Source organism: Leptodactylus fuscus, chromosome 4, assembly GCF_031893055.1.
Source record: "Leptodactylus fuscus isolate aLepFus1 chromosome 4, aLepFus1.hap2, whole genome shotgun sequence".
In the NCBI taxonomy this organism is placed as follows: domain Eukaryota; kingdom Metazoa; phylum Chordata; class Amphibia; order Anura; family Leptodactylidae; genus Leptodactylus; species Leptodactylus fuscus.
This window is the reverse complement of record NC_134268.1, coordinates 42,137,321-42,158,084: the sequence shown is the minus strand read 5'-3', so window position 1 is coordinate 42,158,084 and position 20,764 is coordinate 42,137,321.

Here is a 20,764-nt window from a genome sequence, read left to right as displayed (position 1 = left end):
CTCAACCATGAGTGGCCATGGGTGGCAGACTTATGTGAAATCCCATCCCATCCATTGCACTAGACACGAAACATTAGCATGCGCTCAGCACAACTTCGGATATGGCAGCTGCGTTAAGCAGGGTGCAGGGTACAACACAGACCAGGCCCGAGCACCAGGAACAGGTGTTAGAAATACTGCAGCATCTGCCATTTCCTTCCAATTTTGGGGTTTTGGACCCACCACCGACTTGTCTGGACCTAAGTGGGGATCATGAGACACAGTTGCCATCAAGGCAAGCTGTGGTCATGTGCGGTTTGCAGTAAGGGGGCAGTGAGCAATTGGAAGAGGAGTTGGTGGATGACGAGGCCACCGACCCCACATGGACAGGGGTGATGTCTAGGGGCTAAAGCAGTGTAGATGTAGAGGGAAGCTAAATCAACAAAAAAACCTGGGTAGAAGCAAAGGCATAAACTGGGGTGATGTTTAGGGGCTAAAGCAGTGTAGATGTGGAGGGAAGCTAATTCAACAGAAAAAAAAGGGTAGAAGCAAAGGCATAAACTGGGGTGATGTTTAGGGGCTAAAGCAGTGTAGATGTGGAGGGAAGCTAATTCAACAAAAAAAACAGGGTAGAAACAAAGGCATAAACTGGGGTGATGTTTAGGGGCTAAAGCAGTGTAGATGTGGAGGGAAGCTAATTCAACAAAAAAAAAAGGGTAGAAGCAAAGGCATAAACTGGGGTGATGTTTAGGGGCTAAAGCAGTGTAGATGTGGAGGGAAGCTAATTCAACAAAAAAAACGGTAGAAACAAAGGCATAATCTGGGGTGATGTTTAGGGGTGAAAGCAGTGTAGATGTGGAGGGAAGCTAAGCAGCAAAAACAGTGATTAGAAGCAAAGGCATGCAAAACTCTACCCTGTTGGAAGACTTATTCCTAGGTCTGGAACACGTTAATGGCCCCCCTGGACAAATTACTGCCACTCAGGGGCCTAGTGTCACCAGGAGGGACAAGTATAGGCACATGTTGTGGGAATACCTGGCCGACACCAGCTCTGTCCTCTCCGATCCCTCTGTGCTCTACAGCCTACACTTATTTTCTCATCTTTTTTTCTGAACTGCACATCTCTTGTCTGCTTCCTTTGGGATCTTAGAAATGGTGGTCCACTTCCACAGATGGTAACTTCAATAGACAGTGTAACGGGAGTAGCTGAGGGATCGCTGTCTTAACCACTTTTTGGCACAAAATTAACTTCCAAAGCCAAATATGGTGCAAGTATATGATGCAAGGACACCTACACACCTATCTCTGACACATTGGGGAGTTCACCCTCATGCGCCCTTTTGGCCTGCACCATCATGCGCCTCTTCCCAGCCACTCCACATTTCCCAAGCTTTTCATTGCAGGCAGAAGTACAACACAACCCACCCCCATGCCCAAGCCTTTAACAGCCTCATCGATAAACTGCTGGCCCTGGAGGTGTTGGTGTTTGTTTATGCTTCTGGAGACCCAGGCCTTCCGTCAGCAGATGGCAGCTGGGGCACCTCCCTATGCTGGGCCTAGCCGTTACTACTTCTCTTGGTGTGCTGTCCCTGCGTTGCGCCTGCATGTGTCCCATAACATCAGTCGGGCCCAGAGCTCTGCGCTTTGCTGCAAGGTCCACTTGACCACCGACACATGGACAAGCGCCTGTGGTCAGGGATGCTGCAGTGCTTATCTTTAATGACAGGCAGGGTGAATGTGGTGGAGTCTGTTCCCCGGGTGCAAACTGGGGTGGCCTATCTCCTCTCTAAGGCCATGGCAGGAGTAGACTGAAACCCTACGACGCTGCAACCTCCACCACAGCTACTAGCAGCAAACGCTAAAACACTGGCGTGGGGAGACGTCAGCAGGCGGTGCTGAAGCTCATCAGCTTGGGGGACAGACAGCACAGTGCCTCCGAGGTCAGGGGTGCCATCCTGGCTGAGATGGCATTTTTTTTCCCTGCTACACCTGGGGCCTGGCATTTTTGCACCTGTGATAATGGCTGGAACCTGGTAGCAGATCTGGAACTTGCCAGACTCAAACACGGTCCACGCATGACCCACGTTTTCCAACTTGTTGGTGCCATGTTTCTTTGAAACCTACACCATTGTGCCTGATATACAGGTCAAAGTGGGGCCATTTTCGTAAGTGAGAACTAGCCTCTGCTAGGCAGAAAACATTCAGAGCACACTCCTCTCATCTTCGCACCGTTGGCTGGCGGAGGAAGACGAGGGGGTTGGAGTGGCATCTGATGTCCCTATCCCACACGAGGCTAGAGGGTGCACTTCAGTGCATCCCATTGCTTCACCACAAATGGTGTGAAGGGGAGTGGAAAATGGAGGAAATGGAGAGTGACCCTTACAGTTGGGGCCAGCAAAGGCATGCCAAGTAACACACTGGCACACATGGCTGACTTCATCTTGGGTTGCTTTTCAACACATATTTCACATCATGAAGAACAAATACTGGATTTTTACAAGCCTCGAACCCCGGTCTAGGTCTAATGTCTGTTCCTTTCTTATATTAGGGGAGAGGGAAAAAAAAATTACTTCAGCGATACGTTTAGCGTACATAGACTGACTATTAATGTGTATCCCACTTAGTGTTGTTAGGGTTACACACCGTCACAACCTGGCTAAAGCTTCTATAGCTGTTAATAAAGTCAACATAACTTTACGGTATCCAAAAAGACAGCTGGTACCGACAGAGAGCAAGACAAATGTCAACCAAAGCTGTGAGCTCTGAACACCCACAGTGACTTTGGCGTCATCATCATTATAAGGGAGCGGGTGGTAATAAATAACTTGGCAGTGCCTAAAACCCAAAAAGCTTATACAACTATATTTACATTAAGATACACAAATGACACTTTTCAGTAGCATGTCATGAGACAAGCTGATAAGCTCTTCCTTTGTGCAGTACTATTTGAAAGTTAAACGCTGCCTTTATTTTAATTCTGGAGAAGGTGCAGACATTAGATTTAGAACATGTTGTCTTCATTGTCCAAATCCTCTATATAGGTAACGTGTTTTTCGGGCCGAGCTGTCTGGGAACGAGCTGGTGCAGCACTGACAACCTGGGTGAATATGGCAAGAGCCTGAGATGTAGGGTGAATGAATCCCCAAATTATTTGTGGAATTCCCAGTGAGACAATGGCACTATCTACCAGTAGCAAAAATTGTGGGTGCACGTAACCCCAATATATTCTTTGAATTACCAGTCAGAAACTGGCACTATATGGCAGTAGCAAGAAATGAAGGTATTTGTAACCCCAATATATTCTTTGAATTCCCAGTGAGACAATGGCACTGTATAGCAGTAGCAAAAATTGTGGGTGCACGTAACCCCCATATATTCTTTGAATTCCCAGTCAGACAATGGCACTATATACCAGTAGTAAAAATTGTGGGTGCACATAACCCCAATATAATCTTTGAATTCCCAGTGAGACAATGGCACTGTATAGCAGTAGCAAAAATTGTGGGTGCACGTAACCCCCATATATTCTTTGAATTCCCAGTCAGACAATGGCACTATATACCAGTAGCAAAAATTGTGGGTGCACGTAACCCCAATATATTCTTTGAATTACCAGTCAGAAACTGGCACTATATAGCAGTAGCAAAAATTGTGGGTGCACATAACCCCAATATAATCTTTGAATTCCCAGTGAGACAATGGCACTGTATAGCAGTAGCAAAAATTGTGGGTGCACGTAACCCCCATATATTCTTTGAATTCCCAGTCAGACAATGGCACTGTATACCAGTAGTAAAAATTGTGGGTGCACATAACCCCAATATATTCTTTGAATTCCCAGTGAGACAATGGCACTGTATAGCAGTAGCAAAAATTGTGGGTGCACGTAACCCCAATATATTCTTTGAATTACCAGTCAGAAACTGGCACTATATAGCAGTAGCAAAAATTGTGGGTGCACATCACCCCAATATAATCTTTGAATTCCCAGTGAGACAATGGCACTGTATAGCAGTAGCAAAAATTGTGGGTGCACGTAACCCCAATATATTCTTTGAATTCCCAGTCAGACAATGGCACTATATACCAGTAGCAAAAATTGTGGGTGTATATAGCCCCAATTCTATTGCTAGGGGACTTGCAGGGTATTTCTGAGGTGAAGGTGGGGGGGCACACCGTTGGAACGGGGATTTGGGGTGTATATATGGGGTATACGGGAATACACTGTCAGTGTGTTCCATTCAGGATCCTGGGAAAGCTGGGTTGCGGCGATTGAGCCCGTCAGTGCCACGTTACACTGACAAGCTTCTCCCTGGAATTGAAGTTATATGTAACCCCAATATATTCTTTGAATTCCCAGTGAGACAATGGCACTATATGGCAGTAGCAAAAATAGTGGGTGTTTATAGCCCCAATTCTATTGCTAGGGGACTTGCAGGGTATTTCTGGGGTGAAGGTGGGGGGGCACACCGTTGGAACGGGTATCGGGGGTATATATCGGGTATACGGGAATACACTGACAGTGTATTCCATTCAGGATCCGCGGAAAGCTGGGTTGCGGCGATTGAGCCCGTCAGTGCCACGTTACACTGACAAGCTTCTCCCTGGAATTTAGCTCTTATAAGAACTGTTGGTTGTCTTCTCCTTCCTATCTAGCCTGTCCCTGCCTACCCAGAATCTAAGCCCTAGCTAACTGGACGGAAACCTCCGTCCCCGGTGAATTGCAAGCTCAGAATGACGCGAAGCTGGGCGTCGATGTTCTTTTAAATTAGAGGTCACATGTTTTCGGCAGCCAATGGGTTTTGCCTACTTTTTTCAACGTCACCGGTGTCGTAGTTCCTGTCCCACCTCGCCTGCGCTGTTATTGGAGCAAAAAAGGCGCCAGGGAAGGTGGGAGGGGAATCGAATTTTGGCGCACTTTACCACGCGGTGTTCGATTCGATTCGAACATGCCGAACAGCCTAATATCCGATCGAACATGAGTTCGATAGAACACTGTTCGCTCATCTCTAGTGTTATGCTATGTATGTACAGTATGTCTATATCGTATGCACGTGTGTCCTCACTGGAAGGTGGTACCAATTTATCTTGGCCATTCAGTTTGGTTAAGGCCTCCTGCAGAGGGCCAAGTATGGTCCAGTATATCTAGACCATATATTGACCACATTTCCCAAACTGAAATTGGTACGGAGACATGGACTTCTTGTATCATAGTAATTAAAAGGGTTTTCCAGACAAAAATTATTTTTTTTTCAAAAAGGTCTGTTAGTGCTATTAAGGGGTTAATAAGTGCAACCAAATACCTTTAGCAGTATTTTGAGTGATTTCTGGATTCGGGATAGATAGGTGGGGTAGCACTGCAATCTTGGAGTCCTGGGTTTGAATTCTACCAAGGCAACATCTGCAAGGGTTTGTATATTCTCCCCGTGTTTGTGTGGGTTTCCTCTAGGTATTCCAGTTTCCTCCCACACTCCAAAGACATACGGATAGGGAATGTAGATTGTGAGCCCTATATGAGACATGGGCTGACAATGTCTGTAAAGTGCTATATAATATGATGACACAATATAGGTATACATAATAAATAAATAATGATGCTGACTCACAAAACCTCCTTCTACCTCACTCACACACCTTCCCTGTTTCCCACATTTTGCAGCTCTTTTCTATGGCCCGGACACACAGCCATAAAATCTACGGATGTATTTTATAGGGTCATACTTTTATGAGCAAAAATTACGGCTGTGTGTACGAGGCCTTAAACCAGTACAATTCATCCTCATGACTGGATGGTCACACATAGACACATATAGGCTAGTTAGTCTATCACTTCGTCATGTCTAAAAACTATGTTGTGTTTAGAAAAGCTGCTTAATTTGTGATTCACATATGTATCTGCCAAGAGGACATGTTTGTACCCCACATGTGATTTTGCAGTACGGGGTTAAAATAAATTATCTTGAAGCATTTGAGGGGAAATGCTCTTTAATATAGCCACATAAAAATATTTTTGTGCATAATAGTTATCACATATTCCTTATTTCCAGGCGATTCACTTGGATACATCTAATAGGTAAATACACTTGTGTTCCGATGCTTCATTGCTAGATGTTTCAATAGAAATTCGATTTGTTTTCTTCATTCTGGTTGTAAGATTGCACTTTGTGTGATATCTCTGATCTGTAGAGCACACCTCATTGTCATGTCTTTACCGCTAAAATGGGAGAATGCATTATAGGTACTCAGAACGTGGCACAAAAGAGAAATGTGATAAAAAGTCGCGTCTGATAAATGAAATGTGGCATGTTTTTATCCTTCCAAAATGAATAGTGAATTGCTGGTAATTGTACAGATTGGAGCAGTCGCTCTTGATGTAGATTTTGTCTTGTATGTTCTTAACTAATGGAGTGTGAATTACACATCATAAACTTAACACCATTCTTAGTTCCCTTGGAATGAAGTATGTCATTGTGAGGGTGTGAACTTGTTCTGGAGAAGCCAAGGCCATTGTGTATCATTCAACATTTCTTTGGATTATTTCATTAAGACTTAAAGGACTTCGGGTAAGTTCAGATGGATTTTTTTTGGACCGGAACCTCAGGTTCCGGACCAAAAAACGGGCAGCCTCGATTGAATGCCGGTGCACTGCAATGGTATCTAGTCACGCACTCCACTCTGGATTAGGTTGGGCCTAGTCGGGAGGAGGGAGTGTCTTTAGGCCAAATCGCGAGGCGAAACGGCCTGAAGAATGAGCACCTCGCTTCTTTTTCTGGGAGCCGGCTTGTTCTAGTAAAAACACCTGAACAGCTCCCATTGCTTTCAATTGGAGCCGTCTTTTTGGTCAGGATTTTGAGGCGAATATGACCTCAAAATCCTGACCAAAAATCTCTGTGTGAACTTACCCTCAGTGAGGGTAATGGGAGCTGCTCGCTTTTTTTCCCACTAGCTAGTAGCGGAAAAAAGTAGTGAGATGACCCTTCTTGCCACGGATTCCTCACAGCGTCCGCGGCGTGAGGCTCCCTCTGACTAGGCCCATTCACTTGGGCCTAATACGGAGCAGAATGCCGTGACAGATGCCGGTGCACTGCACTGGTATCCTGTCGCGGCCAGCTGCACGGAATGTTCACACGCCGAATGCAGATTCTGCCATGTGAACATACCCTTAAAGGGAAACGGGGTTTTCTCAGGAAAGGATATTGATTGACTATACCAACAAATGTCTAACTTATTGGGGTCTCTGTATAGATGTGATGTACTAATGGTCCTAAACATGAACATAAAGCAACCACTCAAAAATCCAGAAGGGTAATTCTGAATAAGGATAATTTTTAACTAATTTTCAGTTGATAACAGAATGAAATTAAAGGCAATCCATTACCATGGCAATGCTGTGCAGTTTATAAGGTTCTTGGGTTAGGAGTCCAGTGGGCGGTCCTACTCATTCATCAACAGCGTTCTCTGTATAAGTGTGTATAACAGATAACTGTCAGAAAATAGAACAGTCCAGAATTCATAGAAACTTGGGTAAATTGGTCAGTATGGCGGCTCATTGGAGCAATGGAGCCCTGGGTTCGAATCCCACCAAGCACAACATCTTCAAGGAATTTGTATGTTCTCCCTGTCCAAAGACATACTGATAAGAACAAAAAATTGGATAAATTTAGTTTTATGGACTCTTATTTTTCGGCAAAACTATACTGTATATCCGTTCAGTTCTTCCTACAGCATAAGATGCTGTGGGCAGATCAGACTGCATGTTTAATGTGACAAGTTCCCTTTAAGACATATGAAAGTCTCTTCCTGGAAACCGTCTGCGGTAACAACTTCTGGTGTGTATGTCAATAAACTTTTAGGAAACACTTGACAGCACTGTCTGTCGCTGAGAATCCTTGTGGTTGCCCCTTGTCAATCTGAGTATATGCTCAAGGGTTGACTGCATTTTATATTCCGGCATCAAAGAATGTGATCATAAATATTTGCTTGGGGAATCAGTTTTTTAGTGTTTATTGGACATATTACGTGACAGTGTTCCTTTAACAAATGATGTACTGTGCGTATTCTTCATGCATTAAACTATTTTGGATTTGCTGCATAAACCTTTTAACTGTATGCTCTGATCTTACATTGAATTATTCAGCATACCAGCCAGAGAAACTAGGTCATAGAGTACAGGCTGAAACACTTTTTAAAAAGTTTTGGTTCTAGAACTCGACATGTTTAATTTAAGATTCTACTCTTTCCACGAAATCTAAAAGAGACAGAGTCATTAACCGACGCCAATCCGTTGTAAAGTCACAATGACATTGACTGGCTTCTCCTGCAGTTACTTTGAAGAGCTCGGTAACTTACAGTAAGACACAGTATGAAATATTCAGTCTTATTTAGAAGAGCCATGACGTCTGACAGCGAAAAAAACCAAATGAGTCAACCCATCGACAGGAAGATATTAATGCATAAAAATCAAAATGACTTGGTGCTGAAACAGGATCATGGCCAAAACCCAAGATGATATTAATACATAGATGTCAAGAAAGTTCTAATCTCACCCTAGCGTCCCCTAGTGCAGTGGATGCTAACCTACAAACCCAAACCCTTCCCTAGCCAATCTTTACCAGTCTGTATAAAAGTCTCCTTTGCTATCACGTCAATAAAAAAGGTTCTCACTTACTAGTTTTCTACTATATGGTGTTCCTCTTCTCAATTAACTACTTAGCATTTGACAATGGCTTGCCTTAACCAGTGACATAACTAAAGTCTTGTGAGCCCCGGTGCAATCTTATGTCCTTGCCCCCTATCTCATCCCTACAGTGAATTCTTGATAGTGATGGTTACGGGTGCTAAGGAGTATAATCCACCACAGTGTGGTTATTGTAATCTGGGGGTCTCCTTGGCTTATGGGCCAGATGGAAGCTGCAATCTCAATACTGATGCCAGTGCTTATGGGCCACCTAAGGCTCCTGTGCCCCGGGGCGACTGTAACCTCTGCACCACCCTCTGGTATTACGTTGTCCTTATCTGATAAGATATCTACTAGAGATGAACGAACACTAAAATGTCCGAGGTTCGAAATCCGATTCGAACAGCCGCTCACTGTTTGACTGTTCGAATGGATTTCGAACCCCATTATAGTCTATGGGGAGAAATGCTCGTTTCAGGGGTATGCAAAATTTGATAACATTATACTTACCAAGTCCACGAGTGACGGTCGGGCTGGATTCTCCTTGAAGTCTTCTCCTGGCGCAGCACCCCCGCGGCGTCTTCCGGCTGGAATTCACTCTGCCTAGGCATCGGGGGCCTAGGCAGAGCCGACTGCGCATGCCCAGCCCGACGCCTGAGCAGAGCCGACTGCGCATGCGAGGGCATGCCCGCACATGCGCAGTCGGCTCTGCCTAGGCCGGATGCCTAAGTAGAGTGAATTCCAGTCGGAAGACGCCGCGGGGACGCTGCACGGAGAAGACTTCTAAAGGTAAGAGAAGAACCAGCGTTTATTGGCAGAATGTATAGCATTCTGCCAATCAACGCTGGTTCTGCATCGAACCTTAAACTTCAAACAGCGAGTAGTGTTCGATCGAGTACGAGTATCTCGAATACTGACATAAGACATAGAGATTCATAAAGGGAAACACTGTAGGTGATCCTAAACTATTTATCTGCATGCTGGGTTCAGGTGGAAGATTCTGTTTAAAGGGATGCTACAGTTTTCCAATATAAAGCTTTTTCGTTATTTATTAGTTCTGACAACTCATTTTACATTTGTGCTGATAGTTGCTTGCTTCCTTGTAGGGTATAGTTGACCACTTAACCGAACTCAATGTCCCGAAAGTCTTAGAAAGTTCTTAGAAAGACAAGGTATAACAACCTCTATCTGTCATTCATTAGGTGTATGGCCCAGTAGCATGGCCTGGGGTGTGGTCAGCCCATTACTACAGTAATCACATGGGTATAGTACATTTTAGGCTAAGGCTCCACGTTGCAAAAAACACAGATTTTTTTTTTGCATATTTTGTTGAGCTTTTTCAAGTCTAAGTCAGGAGTGAATTAAATAAAGGGTTAACTAGAAGAACTTGCTATATTTTTCCAATTCCCTTTGTAGCCATTTTTGTCTTTGGCTTAAAAAAACGCAACAAAATAAGTTGCACCGTGCAATGTGGGGCCTAAGCCTTAAAGGGAATCTGTCACCAAAACTTGACGTATCAAACCGGTCCTGCAGATAGATAAAGGTCACCTCAATCAAATGGTGTTTTCCCCTCATGCATCTATTGCTGAGATATCACGTTTTTGTATCAATATGTAAAGAGTTTTAGGGGAAATATGGGGCATATTGACAAAACGGCAATATCTCATAAAAGAGGCAGCGATTCACAAGGGGAAAACACTGTTTGATTAAGATGACTGTAACCTATCTACCTGGGCTGGGTTGATATTCTCTTTCCTTGAAGCACTAGAACCAGTATGAGTGTCTTATCACTGGGGGGGGGGGGTCCAACTACAGGACCCTCGATGATCAGTAGTCACTAATGTTCCTATACAGATGGAGTCGTACTATCCATGTATGGCCACGACTTAATTCACTTGTTTAATATGCTGGGCTCTGGTGACAGACTCCCTTTAAAGGGATTCTACCATTAAAAATCTTTTTTTCTGTGGCTAACACGTCGGAATAGTCTTTAGAAAGGCTATTCGTCTCTTACCTTTAGATGGGATCTCCGCCGCGCCGTTCCTTAGTAATACTGTTTTTTACCGGTATGTAAATTAGTTCTCTGGCAGCGATGGGGGCGGGCCCCAGCGCTGAAAATGCGATGAGGGCGTCCCCACCGCTGCCCGAGAACAGGATCCTGCGCCGCCTCTTTCTTCTGCTGGATCCTCCCCTTCTTTCTTCGTCTTTCTTCGGCGGCTTCACCTCTGTCGGCTCTGATACTAGTAGAGCCAACTGCACATGCGCGCCATAGTTCCGAGGCCGCAACTGCGCGCATGCGCAGTCGGCTCTACTAGTGTCTCAGTGGCAGAGCCAACTGCGCAGGAGTCAGAAGAAAGACAAAGAAAGAAGGGGAGGATCCAGCAGAAGATAGAGGTGGCGCAGGATCCTGTTCTCGGGCGGCGGTGAGGACGCCCTCATCGCATTTTCAGCGCTGGGGCTCATCATAATATATCATGTATGTCTATCACATGACCAGGGTAGATTTCTATCCCTTGAAAATAAACTGTGACTCTCCCAGGTCTTGAAAAAAACAAATTGAGAAATTGCTAAATAAAGTATATACTGTACCCGTAGTATTACTCTATGTGACAAAAAAAAAAAAATACTTTTTGTTAGCTGAACATGGAAAGTCCCTTTAATTTTTTCATCCTATTATAAATTAGATGAATATTTCAGCCTTAATTGCAGAACGTTTGTGTCTTAAAAGATATGCAAGTATAATAGAAAGATAAGTGGACACTTAAGATATCTGTTTCATTGTTTCCAGCAAGATCACAAAACAAAGGAGGTTAAAGGGGGTCAAGTAATCCACACATCGAGCCAGTCTTCTGACTAAATGGCGGTAATCAACTCCTAGTAAACTCTTTAATTGAGTCTCTGTTCTGTGGTGGAAACATAATAAGTAACATATTTCACCTATAATGCCCAATTCAAAGGACACCTATCACCCGGTAAAGCATTTCCAGGACATTAAGCACTTGGCTTAAAGAAGTCATTAAGATAGACGGCGGCACTTCACTTATTACAGCCGGGTATAGGCAAAGAGTCGAAACAAGAAGACAATAAGGATGAAAGCAGTTTAACCAAACCTGCAAATTATAAAGCCTCTCGGGCAAAATGGCTGTGGCTTCTGGATCAAAGAGAATTAGGAAAGATGTTTCTCAAGCACTATATTGTCTCGCACTCATTCAGACCTGCCAGAATGTCTCTCCTTTTGTAAAAGCTGGCTCTTCAACAAACTGCATAGACTCCCTGTCCCAGGCTTCCCATATCTCAGCAGGCATCTATCTTATTTAGTATAGTCTGCAGTAGAAACTATTATTCTCTTAGGAATGCAGGGAATTACCTAATCTAATATTTCATTATGATCTGGGTTGTTTTTCAGATTATCACACCTAGGAATAAAGGAATCTCCAAATCATATTGATACATTAGAAACAATAGATGCATTTACATAATACCGCACTACTGTGCCTAAATAATACCTCCGTACTATGCATGCATACACAAGAGATTTCCATCAGTTAAATACTAGATGTAGTATTTGGTACTAGCATATAGTTCTAGAACTGGACGCTATATCAGTCTGAATCTGGTAAGACAAGTATCATTCTTAGAACTATAGAAGAACTTATGAGAGCATATTGTATGGCCTTCCAGAAGGTTTTGCACCCAAAGTTGGGCATAACATATGTGCACCTTATGCAATTGCACAGGTATTCTGCAGGTAAGGGTTCAACGATACTGTAAAAAATTATAGTCTGTCCTACTATCACATGAAAGGGGGTACAAGTGGTCATTTATTTTGGATAGATATGAGCCCAAAGTAATTCATCTTGGCCCCCTGAGACGAACGTTCTTGTGTCCTCAATGGATAGAGGGGACATTGAAATTCATCTTACCAGATCCTTTGGAAACAGTTGTGACATGTCAGATAGTCAGCCAGATCCTACAAAATCTATGGGTTCAGATTAGGAATAGAACTTCCTCTTCTCTTTCAGTCTTCTGACTGATGTCAGGAACAGCTGAGTCATGTGATTGGGCCTCCGAGATCACGTGGCATTATGACACATGGTCACAAGTGACTGGGCCTCACTGATCCCTGGCATGTCAGAAGAACGGAAGAGAAGAGGTGAGTAAGACTGTTTTTTTATATTTGATCACTTCCTCTGGACCTCTGAAACTGCTGGTTTGCCCAACAGATACTCATACATAGTTTTGAAAGTGACATGACCTACATAATTGCCATTAATCATAATTGAGTCAAAGTTTCTGATTAATCACAAATTTGATTTAGGTCATAATCGTACAGCCATAGTTCAGTCTTTGGTCATCTGTTATGTTTAAGGCCCTTTAAAGGGTTTTCTCATCTCTCTCTTTTACCAATTTCTCTGTCATCTCTTCTCACCTCCTGTATTCTTTAACAAGCTGGTGGGTGGGTTTCATAGACAGGAGACTATGAAGTACCTCAGTAGATATAGACATTGCCTTTATCATGAAAGATTATTTATTGTGATTAATAGAAATCTAATAGAAATGAAGATCAAATAATATGCACAGTAAATGTATATTACATTACACAGGATAGGAGAGACAAAAAACTTACATGCTGCTAGGACTGAGTGGGATTGCATTCATCTCAACACATATCTCTGTGACATAACAATCACTGAGTAAGACCACCATCAGAGCCCTTATCAGCAAAATGCAATTAGCTGACTTGATTGCCGGAACCTAAATGTAACCCCAAGAACTGAGCCCCTTCAGAGAGCAGTGAGTCACATCACCCATCCTGCGATCAGATACCAGGCCTGGGACCAAAGCAATATTGTCTAAACAATTCAAGAAATAATTTTGCAGGTAAATGAAGCAGCTTTTACAAGCAATGTATTTTAGAATACTCTTGAATTTACATAAGCTAGCAGTTTAGATAGGATCCTTGAGATGGGACAACCCCTTTAATTATTTTCCATCCATGTTTTTTAATTATTGGTGAATTAGCAAAAGGTTTCCCAAACTCTACACAAGTTCCCATGCTCTTTTTTTATAGGGCATTGTAGAAGTGAATATATATTGCTTGTATGGTTTTAGTTTTTTTTTTTGCAGATATACAATTTTTAATACTATTGATTAAATGAACAAATTGCAGCACTTTGGGCTACTGATGTGTGTGAGAGGACATGTATTTGGCCTCTGTCTGGAGGGGCTACTGTACATAAGATATCCCTCGTTGATAAGACGCTAGTGATATTCCATACAGTGAAACATTAGAAGCTTTCTAGTTCAGCCTGTTGCTTTTGACTTGATATTCTCGCCACGCTTTGTGTCTAAGCCATTTACGCATTCTCTGTGGGAGGATGTGTGGGGAGCCATTGACTGAGGCGCAATTTATGGATTAAAAATAAATACATAGTGAGCGATTCCTGTAAGTGCACAGATACCTGTCATATAGATATAGGCTTACACTGTGCGAAAGCCACTCACTGCAATCAGCACATATTACTATATATAAGAAAGTCAAGGGTTGTAGATAGAAGACATTCTGCAAGTACTGATGCTACAAGAACCCTTGGCTGGCTTGATGACTCTACTTTGAGAATGGCATACGTGATTGGTCTGTAGGCTTCAATGTTAGGCATTGGAGAGGAAAAATGGGGGACATTAGGCAATAAAATAATTGACTGCCCACCCACCAAATATCATGCTGGACTTCAGGGATTGACGATAGTGGGTACCATCTGAAAATACTAGAGATGAGCGAACACTAAAATGTTCGAGGTTCGAAATTCGATTCGAACAGCCGCTCACTGTTCGAGTGTTCGAATGGGTTTCGAACCCCATTATAGTCTATGGGGAACATAAACTCGTTAAGGGGGAAACCCAAATTCGTGTCTGGAGGGTCACCAAGTCCACTATGACACCCCAGGAAATGATACCAACACCCTGGAATGACACTGGGACAGCAGGGGAAGCATGTCTGGGGGCATAAAAGTCACTTTATTTCATGGAAATCCCTGTCAGTTTGCGATTTTCGCAAGCTAACTTTTCCCCATAGAAATGCATTGGCCAGTGCTGATTGGCCAGAGTACGGAACTCGACCAATCAGCGCTGGCTCTGCTGGAGGAGGCGGAGTCTAAGATAGCTCCACACCAGTCTCCATTCAGGTCCGACCTTAGACTCCGCCTCCTCCGGCAGAGCCAGCGCTGATTGGCCGAAGGCTGGCCAATGCATTCCTATGCGAATGCAGACTTAGCAGTGCTGAGTCAGTTTTGCTCAACTACACATCTGATGCACACTCGGCACTGCTACATCAGATGTAGCAATCTGATGTAGCAGAGCCGAGGGTGCACTAGAACCCCTGTGCAAACTCAGTTCACGCTAATAGAATGCATTGGCCAGCGCTGATTGGCCAATGCATTCTATTAGCCCGATGAAGTAGAGCTGAATGTGTGTGCTAAGCACACTCATTCAGCACTGCTTCATCACGCCAATACAATGCATTAGCCAGTGCTGATTGGCCAGAGTACGGAATTCGGCCAATCAGCGCTGGCTCTGCTGGAGGAGGCAGAGTCTAAGATCGCTCCACACCAGTCTCCATTCAGGTCCGACCTTAGACTCCGCCTCCTCCGGCAGAGCCAGCGCTGATTGGCCGAAGGCTGGCCAATGCATTCCTATGCGAATGCAGACTTAGCAGTGCTGAGTCAGTTTTGCTCAACTACACATCTGATGCACACTCGGCACTGCTACATCAGATGTAGCAATCTGATGTAGCAGAGCCGAGGGTGCACTAGAACCCCTGTGCAAACTCAGTTCACGCTAATAGAATGCATTGGCCAGCGCTGATTGGCCAATGCATTCTATTAGCCCGATGAAGTAGAGCTGAATGTGTGTGCTAAGCACACACATTCAGCACTGCTTCATCACGCCAATACAATGCATTAGCCAGTGCTGATTGGCCAGAGTACGGAATTCGGCCAATCAGCGCTGGCTCTGCTGGAGGAGGCGGAGTCTAAGGTCGGACCTGAATGGAGACTGGTGTGGAGTGATCTTAGACTCCGCCTCCTCCAGCAGAGCCAGCGCTGATTGGCCGAATTCCGTACTCTGGCCAATCAGCGCTGGCCAATGCATTCTATTAGCTTGATGAAGCAGAGTGTGCACAAGGGTTCAAGCGCACCCTCGGCTCTGATGTAGCAGAGCTGAGGCTGCACAAGGGTTCAAGCGCACCCTCGGCTCTGATGTAGGAGAGCCGAGGGTGCACTTGAACCCTTGTGCACCCTCAGCTCTGCTACATCAGAGCCGAGGGTGCGCTTGAACCCTTGTGCACACTCTGCTTCATCAAGCTAATAGAATGCATTGGCCAGCGCTGATTGGCCAATGTATTCTATTAGCCTGATGAAGTAGAGCTGAATGTGTGTGCTAAGCACACACATTCAGCTCTACTTCATCGGGCTAATAGAATGCATTGGCCAGCGCTGATTGGCCAGAGTACGGAACTCGACCAATCAGCGCTGGCTCTGCTGGAGGAGGCGGAGTCTAAGATCGCTCCACACCAGTCTCCATTCAGGTCCGACCTTAGACTCCGCCTCCTCCAGCAGAGCCAGCGCTGATTGGCCGAATTCCGTACTCTGGCCAATCAGCACTGGCTAATGCATTGTATTGGCGTGATGAAGCAGTGCTGAATGTGTGTGCTTAGCACACACATTCAGCTCTACTTCATCGGGCTAATAGAATGCATTGGCCAATCAGCGCTGGCCAATGCATTCTATTAGCGTGAACTGAGTTTGCACAGGGGTTCTAGTGCACCCTCGGCTCTGCTACATCAGATTGCTACATCTGATGTAGCAGTGCCGAGTGTGCATCAGATGTGTAGTTGAGCAAAACTGACTCAGCACTGCTAAGTCTGCATTCGCATAGGAATGCATTGGCCAGCCTTCGGCCAATCAGCGCTGGCTCTGCCGGAGGAGGCGGAGTCTAAGGTCGGACCTGAATGGAGACTGGTGTGGAGCGATCTTAGACTCCGCCTCCTCCAGCAGAGCCAGCGCTGATTGGTCGAGTTCCGTACTCTGGCCAATCAGCGCTGGCCAATGCATTCTATTAGCCCGATGAAGTAGAGCTGAATGTGTGTGCTTAGCACACACATTCAGCTCTACTTCATCAGGCTAATAGAATACATTGGCCAATCAGCGCTGACCAATGCATTCTATTAGCTTGATGAAGCAGAGTGTGCACAAGGGTTCAAGCGCACCCTCGGCTCTGATGTAGCAGAGCTGAGGGTGCACAAGAGTTCAAGTGCACCCTCGGCTCTCCTACATCAGAGCCGAGGGTGCGCTTGAACCCTTGTGCAGCCTCGGCTCTGCTACATCAGAGCCGAGGGTGCGCTTGAACCCTTGTGCACACTCTGCTTCATCAAGCTAATAGAATGCATTGGCCAGCACTGATTGGCCAGAGTACGGAATTCGGCCAATCAGCGCTGGCCAATGCATCCCTATGGGAAAAAGTTTATCTCACAAAAATCACAATTACACACCCGATAGAGCCCCAAAAAGTTATTTTTAATAACATTCCCCCCTAAATAAAGGTTATCCCTAGCTATCCCTGCCTGTACAGCTATCCCTGTCTCATAGTCACAAAGTTCACATTCTCATATGACCCGGATTTGAAATCCACTATTCGTCTAAAATGGAGGTCACCTGATTTCGGCAGCCAATGACTTTTTCCAATTTTTTTCAATGCCCCCGGTGTCGTAGTTCCTGTCCCACCTCCCCTGCGCTGTTATTGGTGCAAAAAAGGCGCCAGGGAAGGTGGGAGGGGAATCGAATTTTGGCGCACTTTACCACGTGGTGTTCGATTCGATTCGAACATGGCGAACACCCTGATATCCGATCGAACATGTGTTCGATAGAACACTGTTCGCTCATCTCTAGAAAATACTGTCTTGTACTACTGTCTCTAGAATGCATTCTTACATTAGGTTCACACTAGTCTTTGGGTTTCTGTCCTTTGGGTCAACATGGCGACTTGAAACACGGAGACCCTGTCAACGTAAACAGCAGTTACACGTGTAATCTCTTTGGACCTCATAGACTGTTTTCCACCAGTTTTATGCTGAATTTGGTGGAGAGAAAAGTATTCCTTTCAGGACTTTTCTCTCTGAAGATTTTACGTGGATTCTAGGGCGAAGTCTCCAACGCAAGTTTGAATCCAGTTTGTAGCATTTTTTCCAGACTTGCCTGAAACTTCTGTAAAGTACAGCATAATATTAGAATCAGGAATTTCTTGAGTGCTACAGAGTAAATGCGCCTAAAAGAGCAAAACTAGAACCAACCAACCATCTGAAAGGCGTTATCCAAGTCTATAATATTGATAACTGTGTCTTCTTCACCACTTGCCAAGTACAGTGCCATACATTCAATAGTGGTGATGTTTGGTATTGCAGCTCCTACCTTTAAATTCAATGGGACTGAGCTGCAGCATGGCCATGTGGTCAATGGTTGTGATGTCACTGCCTGTGATGAGGAGGTGGAGCTCAACATCATAGTCTCAGAAAACCCTTTTAGATATGTGGTGGACCTCTGGCTCACCCCCAATGCTCCTCCTCTTCCTGGTGCCCTTAGTGGCTGCCTCGATACAGGGCTCCAAGCTGGGAGCAACCTTATCTTTCCTTTCTCACTCTTTTTCTCTGTATCTTCAAAAATCCTGTAACCAAGAAAACTAGCACTATGAATTAGCAACTATAAATCGAATGGAAGACCCTGTGGAGTTTTTTGTTCCTTTTGTTTCTATTGTAAAGCATGGACTCAAGACCTGGTTTCAGCTGGTTTCCTGTGTCTACACATGTGCCTATTACCATCCCCCCAGGACACCATGCGGCATGGAGGAAAACCTACATGGAAGTGTGGACTTCTTCGTTCAAGGAGATGATTTTTGGTGTCTATTGCTGATGTGTGAGGATGCCTACAGCTGACTGGTATTTCTTTCTATTACTGTGTATACGTGGGACTCTGCTACAGCCTGGAAACCTACCATCACCCACCTACCCCAGGAGTTATGGAAGCTTGGCAAGAGAACAGCACCATGTATACCTGGACGGCTTCAGACTTCTTTGGGGAAGTAGAACACAGTGGTAAGGAGGAAGGAGGAGAAGAAGGGCTTGTGATGAAGGACATTTGGGGCATTTTTTTGTGGTTAATGGACAATAGTGCTGATGCAAGATACCGAACTATCAGCTGTGAGCAGGAGATCTCACTACCTACCAAAGGAACTACCACATGTTATCATGATGGCTGCATATGTCCCCCACCTCTGCAAAAATGTTTTTTTTTGCCTGTTATATCTACATGCTGTGACCCCCCTCCTCGTGTCCTCCAACCACAGTCGGGCTGTATTATTAACATCACTCCACACAGAGAACTAAATGATCCTGCAGTGTGTCTGTGTTTCTTTCGTTTTAGTTGCTATGATTCCTAGGATTTCTCTATCTGTCATGAGCTTGTATGTGTTTCTCTCTTGTTATATACTACTGTACCATCTATGAAACTGTATCACTGAAATTTCCCCATTGTGGGACTATTAATGGGACTATTATTGCCAGGGGAAAGAAAGCTTGTCATGTTGCGTTTCTATACTCCAGTGTCTAAAAGCGGTTAACGCGACATTCAGAAAACAGGTATGTTTAGTGGAACTGAGCATGCTTATCTACATGGGGCTGGAACAGACTAGAAGACTAGGTGATCAGCTATTGAAGGTGTATGTCCACGTTCCAGAATAAGATATGATCATTTGAGTGTTAAGATAAGATAAGATAAGATATTCCTTTAATAGTCCCACAATGGGGAAATTTCAGTGATACAGTTTCATAGATGGTACAGTAGTATATAACAAGAGAGAAACACATAGAAGCTCATGGCAGATAGAGAAATCCTAGGAATCATAGCAACTAAAAAAGAAAGAAACACAGACATACTGCAGGATCATTTAGTTCTCTGTGCAGATTGATGTTAATAATAATAATTATAATAATAATAATAATACAGCCGACTTGGTTGTAGGACACGAGGAGGGGGGTCACAGCATGTGGATATAACAAGCAGAAATTTTTGCAGAGGTGGGGGACATAAGCAGCTATCATGATAACATGTGGCAGTTCCTTTGGTAGGTGGTGAGATCTCCTGCTCACAGCTGATAGTTCGGTATCTTGCATGAGCACTATTGTCCTTTTAACCACAAAAAATGCCCCAAATGTCCTTCATCACAAGCCCTCCTCCTCCTCCTTACCACAGTGTTCTACTGCCCCAAGGAAGTCAGAGACCATCCAGGTATACATGGTGCTGCTCTCTTGCCAAGCTTCCATAACTCCTGGGGTAGGTGGGTGATGGTAGGTTCCCAGGTTGTAACAGTGTCCCACGTGTCCACAGTAATAGAAAGAAATACCAGTCAGCTGTAGCATCTTCACACATCAGCAATTGACGCCAGAAATCATCTCCTTGAACGAAGAAGTCCGCATTTCCATGTAGGTTTCTCTTCCATGCCGCATGTTGAGCCATGCTGTCCTAGCTGGGGGGGATGGTAACAGGCACATGTGGAAACCAGCTGAACCAGGTCTTGAGTCCATGCTTTACAATGGAAACAAAAGGAACAAAAAACTCCACAGGGTCTTCCATTCGATTTATAGTTGCTAAATTCATAGTGCTAGATTGCTTGGTTACCGTATTCTTGAAGATATAGAGAAAAAGAGTGAAAAAGGAAAGAAAAAGTTTGCTCCCAGCTTGGAGCACTGCATCAAAGGCAGCCAGCCTCTCAGGGGGCGGCGCCAAAAAAAAAAAAAAAAAAAAAAAAGTAGATATCAATAGAATTGACTCCAACTCTCAGAATCCAGACATATTGTCTATATACTATACATGGTGTATGGTCTTATCGTACCATTTATGTATCTGCCTCAGACCAGTAGTGTGGCATGGCGTACCGGATGGAGAGGATTATTTTTGCCAAACAGAGACATGAAAACACTTACAGTATTATGGGAATCCTCATTAATACACATCTTGTATTTTCACAGCAGACATTTGGTCCTATGTAAGTGAAATAGTT